Here is a 9,168-nt window from a genome sequence, read left to right on the forward strand (position 1 = left end):
GATATGACCAAAAATATTGCATATATGCATATTTGTCAGGTGATTTCTAGTGCAAACTATTCAATAATCTATTTATGTTATCCAGAACAAAAATACTTCACACGCTTTTGTGTTTTGTCTAATTGCAGGTGTATGGGACATTTGTACAATCCACATATGAAGATAAGGAAGAAAGAGATGTTTATTTGCTGTCCAAAAAGTTCTCTCACGTCACTTTTGGCCCAAGAGAAGATAGAGTCCAAGTCTCTCACGTTCTGGATTCAGATTCGGACTGCACAGACATACCTGACTCAAAACGCACACAAGTTTTTCATACGGACTCCGAATTGGGTGATTCTTTTTTTGTTGGAAACTAGATTTCGTGCACTTTCCAACCCAATTGGAATCACCTTCAAATTCGTCCGGGGCGTTGAGTTGTGGACGAAACAATCTGATGCTGCAGCAGAATCCGAGTCAAACTACAAGTCCAAAGGTGTTACATCACCTCCACTTGGGCCCATTGGCCTTGTACGACCTAGATTTAGTTTTAGGCTGCCTTGGGACGTCCTCCCACCTCCTTGGCCGCCACCCCTTGCTCCTATATAAGTAGATCCATCTAGTAGCTTTTTCTGGGGATTTGTTTAGTTAAAAGTTAGCCATTGCAACTTCGTGTACTTCGTTTGATGAGGACATCAATACAATTGTTACACCCACAGCCCCTGTTGCTATACATACTGGACCAATTACTAGAGCTCGTGCACGCCAACTAAATTACCAGGTACTTTCGTTTCTTGGTAATGATTCTAATGTTCATGAGAATATGATGCTGCCTAAATTGGATACATTTGTTTTGCTTACAAATGAAGGGCCTAGCTTGGAGAAGGATGAACATTGGAGCAAGAACAAGCATGGAGATGATGGCATGCGCAAGGGGAACAAGAACGGAGTTACAAGTGATGATTTCAGGACTTTGAAGCCACCATAATGGGTGCATGAAGCCTTGGACGAAATATACAAGATGCCACTTCATAAATTTCGTCCCGAGGCTATTTTAGGTGCTGCGTCACCTTATTATTGGGCCAGGCCCATGTAATTTCGAAATACATAAGTATAGGCTATTTTTAGAGTCCGTATGTGTGGGGAAACAAGAGATAGGGATGATTTCGGACCCCTCCACCAAGGGCCACGAAATTCCCCCCCTCTTCCTCCATATATACAGCCCTTAGGGCATCGTTTAGACTTTGAGTTTTGTTTAGATTAAAAGTTCGCCATAGCTGCAACTTCGCGTACTTCGTTTGTGTTCAACGACCAGACAAAGGCGTCACAGAACCCCACCTTGATCAATAAAGCTTTCATCTTATATTCGCAATATCCAGATTGCAATCTCAGTTTCTTGCTTGTTCTTCGTTTGCTCGCAGGAAACAGACCCTCGTGGTCAGGTTGATCGTGCTCCGGCGTGGTCAATAACCTCTCGGAGTTGGTTTAGCGATTGCTAAGGCACGACGTCCTCGCACGATCGTAGTCGGATCGTCAAAGTCGACTTCCACCAAAGCGATATCCATCATCTCATCGAAAGACGGGACACCTTTACCTCTATCAAGTGGTATCAGATTTCCAGGTTGCTCGGTGAGATTTTACAGTTTTTCGTAGTTTAGATCGAGTCTGTCTTCATACCTATAGTCCACGAAAAAGCCACAAAATTATTTTTAGGGTTAGTTCATCATATCCGAACCAATCTGAGCCTTTGCATAATCTTTTTAGGGTTTTGCTTTGTTGAATTTGCGGTTGCATCGTCGGTCTAGTTGCTGGTCTTAGAGTCTAGTCTTTTAGAGTTTCGAGTTCTGGTCATAAGTTGTCACGCCGCCGCCGCACCATCATCATCGCCCCTGCCATCTACCACCACCGCTCCGAATCCGTATCCATATACCACCACCAATCCGTGTCCATATACCACCACCGATCCATATCCATATACTACCACCGCTACCACCACCGCTGCCATATACCACCACCATATATCCACCACCAATCCGAGTTCCTTGCTTATTAGGTTTGTTTTCGAGATCCATCTAGTTTCCGATTCGTGTTTCCTTGCCGGAGTAGGTTTCGGAAAAAGAGTCGGGTAGCCACGCTCCGTTTAGGCCCAAAATTTTTCGAAAACGCATTTTTCGAAAAATTTTCTGGCTATCCTATTTTTAGGTGTTTCTGAGTGTTTTGAGACAGGTGCCATTATAGGAAGTTTTTTTTGACCCGTTTCCAGTTTTTGGGTCCGGGCAGTCAAAAAAAAAAATTGGTCGAAAAAATTTCGTGGCCATCCTGTCAGTTTGAGCTAAGAAGAGTTTTGAGACACTCGCCATTATAGTGTTTTTTCGCAAAAAAAAAAGCAGCGCAAAAAAAAGAGCGCAAAAAAAAAGAGCGAAAAAAAAATCCAGAGTGTGCTTTTCCCTTGTTTACGTGCCGCGCCGTGATTTTGTTAGTGTTCTAGGCTCGCGTCTCTAGCACAGTCTAGCCTAGGACCAGCACAGTACCGTCGTTGAGCGTTTATTCAACTTTGCATCTCTGAATTGATTATTGCTGACCCTTTTTGCTACCATATTATAAGCCTTCCCAGCTCCACATACATCTACGTCGTGCGTTTGACTCTCCCTGGTAATCGCTCTATCCAAGCTTTGAGAGTTTTTGACTACAACGGTTGCCGATCACCGCCTGCTGCTGGGTAAGAACTGGTAAGAATTTGAGATTTGCTTGACGGATTTGTGACACCCACCACCACCACTTGTTCGTAGTCTGTAGGATCATATTCTTGTGTGTTTCTATTGCTGCTAACCATGCCAGGATCACAAGCCGACGAGATTGACTGGGAGAATTTATCGAACAAGGAGCTTCATGATAAGTTTCAGCAAATGATGACTGAACAGGTGCAAGATGTGCTGAACAATTTTCAAGAGGCCATGGAGAAGATCACTGGCCTTGAGAAGACGTTCGAAACAAAGCTCGATAACAAGTTTAATGAATTGCTCGCGCGTCTTCCACCACCACCACCCGCTGCACCTAACGCACCTCTCCAACAACAACAACAACGACTACCTCCACGTCGCGAAGCAGACCTCCGCCGAGCAAGCCGTGTTCCTCTTGCGTTTGGCCAAACTGTTGTTCTGCTGTTGATACTTCTGTGGCTCCTGCTGCTGATGCGGAGGAGGATGATTATGTGGGAGATTATGAGGATGAGGTTGATCAAAATCAACACTACGTGCAGCCACCTGTACCACCACCAGCAGGTCGACCTCAGGTATATATTCGTAATGGTAGGCCTGCACCACCACCTCAGGTACGAGATGATGTCCATATTCCTAAACTGAAATTGAATATTCCACCATTTGAGGGTAGATATGTTCCTGATATATATCTTACTTGGGAGTTAGAAACTGAACAACGATTTACATGTTTACAATATCCTGAGGAGAGACGAGTTGCTGCTGCTGTTTGTGCTTTCACTAGTTTTGCATGTGTATGGTGGTCTGAACATTGTAGATTATATCCTATTCCAACTACTTGGGCTGCTTTGAAAACTGCTATGCGTACGCGTTGGGTTCCACCATATTATCAACGTGAATTGCTTCAAAAAATGCAGCGTTTAAGACAAGGGAAAAATTATGTAGAAGAATATTACCAGGAATTACAAACTGGCATGATTAGATGTGGTATTGTTGAGGAGAATGAAGCTATGCTTGCACGTTTTCTGGGTGGATTAAATAGAGAGATTCAGACCATTCTAGACTATAAGGAGTATACTAATATCACTCGTTTATTCCATCTTGCTTGTAAAGCTGAACGTGAAGTGCAGGATCGACAAGCATTGGGGCGAACTAACTTTTCTGCAGGCCGACCTTCATCATGGACACCACGTGCATCTTCTACTTCAACTGCACCAGCACCTCCATCCGGTGCCACCTCCAGCCGTGATACAAGAAAACAGGCACAACCACCATTATCTTCCAAGAGCGCACCTGCGGGTCCTGCACAGCGTTCTTCTTCTTCCATGGCATCAACAGGGCACACAAGTGATATTATTTGTCGTCGTTGTAAGGGAGGAGGTCATTATGCGAGGGAATGCAAATCTCCGCGTGTGATGATTACTACCGCGGATGGTGGATATGAGTCCGCTAGTGACTATGATGAAGAGACATTGGCTCTTATTACACGTGAAGAACATGGTGGAGATGATTCTGATCATGAGACGCAATACATGGCTCCTGAAGACGCTGACAGGTATGAATGTTTAGTTGCTCAACGTGTTTTGAGTGTGCAGGTCACACAAGCTGAGCAAAATCAGAGGCACAATTTGTTCCATACCAAGGGAGTTGTGAAGGAACGTTCTGTGCGCGTCATAATAGACGGGGGGAGCTGCAACAACTTGGCTAGCATGGAGATGGTGGAGAAGCTTTCTCTCACCACAAGACCACATCCACATCCTTACTACATCCAATGGTTCAACAACAGCGGCAAGGTTAAGGTAACACGTACTGTTCGTGTGCATTTTAGTATCTCTACATATGCTGATTATGTTGATTGTGATGTGGTACCTATGCAAGCATGTTCCTTATTACTTGGTAGACCATGGCAATTTGATAAAAATTCTGTACACCATGGTAGAAACAATCACTATACTCTTGTTCATAAGGATAAAAATATTACTTTGCTTCCTATGACTCCTGATTCCATTTTGAAAGATGATATTAATAGAGCTACTAAAGCACAACAGGAGAAGAATAAGAGTGAAAATCAGATTGTGGCAAAAGAATTTGAGCAACAAATGAAGCCTAATAATAAACCATCTAGTGTTGCTTCTGAAATTAAATTGAAAAGTGCATGTTTATTTGCCACCAAATCTGATATTGATGAGCTAGATTTCAGCAAATCTGTTTGCTATGCTTTTGTGTGCAAAGAGGCATTATTTTCATTCGAGGACGTGCCTTCCTCTTTGCCTCCTGCTGTCACTAACATTTTGCAGGAGTTCGCTGACGTCTTTCCACAAGACGTGCCACCGGGATTACCGCCTATTCGAGGGATTGAGCATCAGATTGACTTAATTCCCGGTGCTTCACTGCCAAACCGTGCACCATACCGTACCAATCCAGAGGAGACGAAGGAGATTATGCGTCAAGTACAAGAGCTTCTCGACAAAGGTTATATACGCGAATCCCTTAGTGATAGAGGCAAAGGTGTCCCGTCTTTCGATGAGATGGTGGATTTCGCTTTGGTGGAAGTCGACTTTGACGATCCGACTACGAACGTGCGAGGACGTCGCGCCTTAGCAATCGCTAAACCAACTCTGAGAGGTTATTGACCACGCCGGAGCACGATCAACCTGACCACGAGGGTCTGTTTCCTGCGAGCAAACGAAGAACAAGCAAGAAACTAAGATTGCAATCTGGATATTGCGAATATAAGATGAAAGCTTTATTGATCAAGGTGGGGTTCTGTGACGCCTTTGTCTGGTCGTTGAACACAAACGAAGTACGCGAAGTTGCAGCTATGGCGAACTTTTAATCTAAACAAAACCCAAAGTCTAAACGATGCCCTAAGGGCTGTATATATGGAGGAAGAGGGGGGAATTTCGTGGCCCTTGGTGGAGGGGTCCGAAATCAACCCTATCTCTTGTTTCCCCACACATACGGATTCTAAAAATAGCCTATACTTATGTATTTCGAAATTACATGGGCCTGGCCCAATAATAAGGTGACGCAGCACCTAAAATAGCCTCGGGACGAAATTTATGAAGTGGCATCTTGTATATTTCGTCCAAGGCTTCATGCACCCATTATGGTGGCTTCAAAGTCCTGAAATCATCACTTGTAACTCCGTTCTTGTTCCCCTTGCGCATGCCATCATCTCCATGCTTGTTCTTGCTCCAATGTTCATCCTTCTCCAAGCTAGGCCCTTCATTTGTAAGCAAAACAAATGTATCCAATTTAGGCAGCATCATATTCTCATGAACATTAGAATCATTACCAAGAAACGAAAGTACCTGGTAATTTAGTTGGCGTGCACGAGCTCTAGTAATTGGTCCAGTATGTATAGCAGCAGGGGCTGTGGGTGTAACAATTGTATTGATATCCTCATCAAAACCATACACAACTTCAAAAGGGCACATCTTAGTAGTAGAATGCAATGAACGATTATAAGCAAATTCAATATGAGGCAAGCATTCCTCCCACATTTTCTTATTATTCTTCAAAACAGCCCTAAGCATAGTAGACAATGTTCTATTGACTACTTCAGTTTGTCCATCAGTTTGGGGGTGACAAGTAGTACTAAAAAGCAGTTTAGTCCCCAACTTAGCCCATAAACATCTCCAAAAGTGGCTAAGAAATTTAGTATCACGATCTGAAACAATAGTATTTGGCACACCATGCAAGCGAATAATTTCACGAAAGAACAAATCAGCAACATTAACAGCATCATCGCTTTTATGACATGGTATAAAGTGTGCCATTTTCGAGAATCTATCCACGACAACAAATATGCTATCCCTCCCCTTCTTTGTTCGAGGTAAACCTAAAACAAAGTCCGTAGATATATCCTCCCAAGGAACACTAGGTACAGGCAAAGGCATATATAAACCATGAGGATTGAGTCGTGACTTAGCTTTTTGACATGTAGTGCATCGAGCAATAAAACGCTCAACATCCCGTCTCATCTTTGGCCAAAAGAAATGTGTAGCAAGTACGTCCTCCGTCTTCTTCACGCCAAAGTGTCCCATTAATCCTCCTCCATGCGCCTCCTACAACAACAAAAGACGAACGGAGCTAGCTGGAATGCATAGCTTGTTAGCACGAAACACAAATCCATCGTTAACGACAAACTTGTTCCACATTCTTCCTTCTTTACAATTCTGCATTACATCTTTAAAATCAGCATCATGCACATATTGATCTTTGATGGTCTCTAAACCAAATATTTTGAAGTCAAGTTGTGAAAGCATAGTATAGCGACGAGACAATGCATCAGCAATAACATTTTCTTTTCCCTTCTTGTGTTTAATGACATAAGGGAAAGTCTCAATGAATTCAACCCATTTAGCATGTCTACGATTCATTTTAGCTTGACTTTTAATATGTTTCAAAGATTCATGATCAGAATGTATAACAAATTCTTTGGGCCATAAATAATGTTGCCATGTTTCTAAAGTCCAAACAAGAGCATATAATTCTTTATCATAAGTAGAATAATTCAGACTAGGCCCACTCAATTTTTCAGAAAAGTATGCAACAGGTTTGCCATCTTGTAATAACACACCTCCTAATCCAATTCCACTAGCATCACATTCAAGCTCAAAAGTCTTATTAAAATCAGGAAGTTGGAGCAAAGGAGCATGTGTCAACTTATCTTTCAATACCGTGAAGGCTTCTTCCTGTGCGGTACCCCAAACAAAAGGCACATCCTTCTTTGTAAGCTCGTTGAGAGGTGCAGCAATGGTGCTGAAATCTCTCACAAAACGCCTATAGAATCCAGCGAGGCCAAGAAAACTCCTCACTTGTGTGACCGTTTTGGGCTGCGGCCAACTCTCAATAGCTTCAATCTTGGCTTTGTCAACTTCAGTTCCCTGTGGAGTAACAACATAGCCAAGAAAAGATACTCGGTCGGTGCAAAAGGTGCACTTCCCAAGGTTACCAAACAAACGTGCATCACGTAGAGCAATAAAAACAGCACGTAAATGTTCCAAATGTTCTTCCAAAGATCTGCTATAAATCAATATGTCATCAAAGTAAACTACCACAAATCGTCCAATGAAAGCACGTAAAACTTCGTTCATTAATCTCATGAAAGTACTAGGTGCATTAGTTAACCCAAAAGGCATGACTAACCACTCATATAATCCAAACTTAGTTTTAAATGTTGTTTTCCATTCATCTCCCAATTTCATACAAATTTGATGGTATCCACTACGCAAATCAACTTTGGAGAATATTGTAGAGCCACTCAATTCATCAAGCATATCATCGAGCCTAGGAATAGGATGACGATAACGAATAGTAATATTATTAATGCCTCTACAATCAACACAGATACGTGATGTAACATCCTTTTTCGGCACTAGAATAATAGGAACAGCACAAGGACTAAGGGATTCGCGTATATAACCTTTGTCGAGAAGCTCTTGTACTTGACGCATAATCTCCTTCGTCTCCTCTGGATTGGTACGGTATGGTGCACGGTTTGGCAGTGAAGCACCGGGAATTAAGTCAATCTGATGCTCAATCCCTCGAATAGGCGGTAATCCCGGTGGCACGTCTTGTGGAAAGACGTCAGCGAACTCCTGCAAAATGTTAGTGACAGCAGGAGGCAAAGAGGAAGGCACGTCCTCGAATGAAAATAATGCCTCTTTGCACACAAAAGCATAGCAAACAGATTTGCTGAAATCTAGCTCATCAATATCAGATTTGGTGGCAAATAAACATGCACTTTTCAATTTAATTTCAGAAGCAACACTAGATGGTTTATTATTAGGCTTCATTTGTTGCTCAAATTCTTTTGCCACAATCTGATTTTCACTCTTATTCGTCTCCTGTTTTGCTTTATTAGCTCTATTAATATCATCTTTCAAAATGGAATCAGGAGTCATAGGAAGCAAAGTAATATTTTTATCCTTATGAACAAGAGTATAGTGATTGTTTCTACCATGCTGTACAGAATTTTTATCAAATTGCCAAGGTCTACCAAGTAATAAGGAACATGCTTGCATAGGTACCACATCACAATCAACATAATCAGCATATGTAGAGATACTAAAATGCACACGAACAGTACGTGTTACCTTAACCTTGCCGCTGTTGTTGAACCATTGGATGTAGTAAGGATGTGGATGTGGTCTTGTGGTGAGAGAAAGCTTCTCCACCATCTCCATGCTAGCCAAGTTGTTGCAGCTCCCTCCGTCTATTATGACGCGCACAGAACGTTCCTTCACAACTCCCTTGGTATGGAACAAATTGTGCCTCTGATTTTGCTCAGCTTGTGTGACCTGCACACTCAAAACACGTTGAGCAACTAAACATTCATACCTGTCAGCGTCTTCAGGAGCCATGTATTGCGTCTCATGATCAGAATCATCTCCACCATGTTCTTCACATGTAATAAGAGCCAAAGTCTCCTCATCATAGTCACTAGCGGACTCATATCCACCATCCG

Source organism: Triticum dicoccoides, chromosome 7B (genome assembly GCF_002162155.2).
Source record: "Triticum dicoccoides isolate Atlit2015 ecotype Zavitan chromosome 7B, WEW_v2.0, whole genome shotgun sequence".
Taxonomy (NCBI): domain Eukaryota; kingdom Viridiplantae; phylum Streptophyta; class Magnoliopsida; order Poales; family Poaceae; genus Triticum; species Triticum dicoccoides.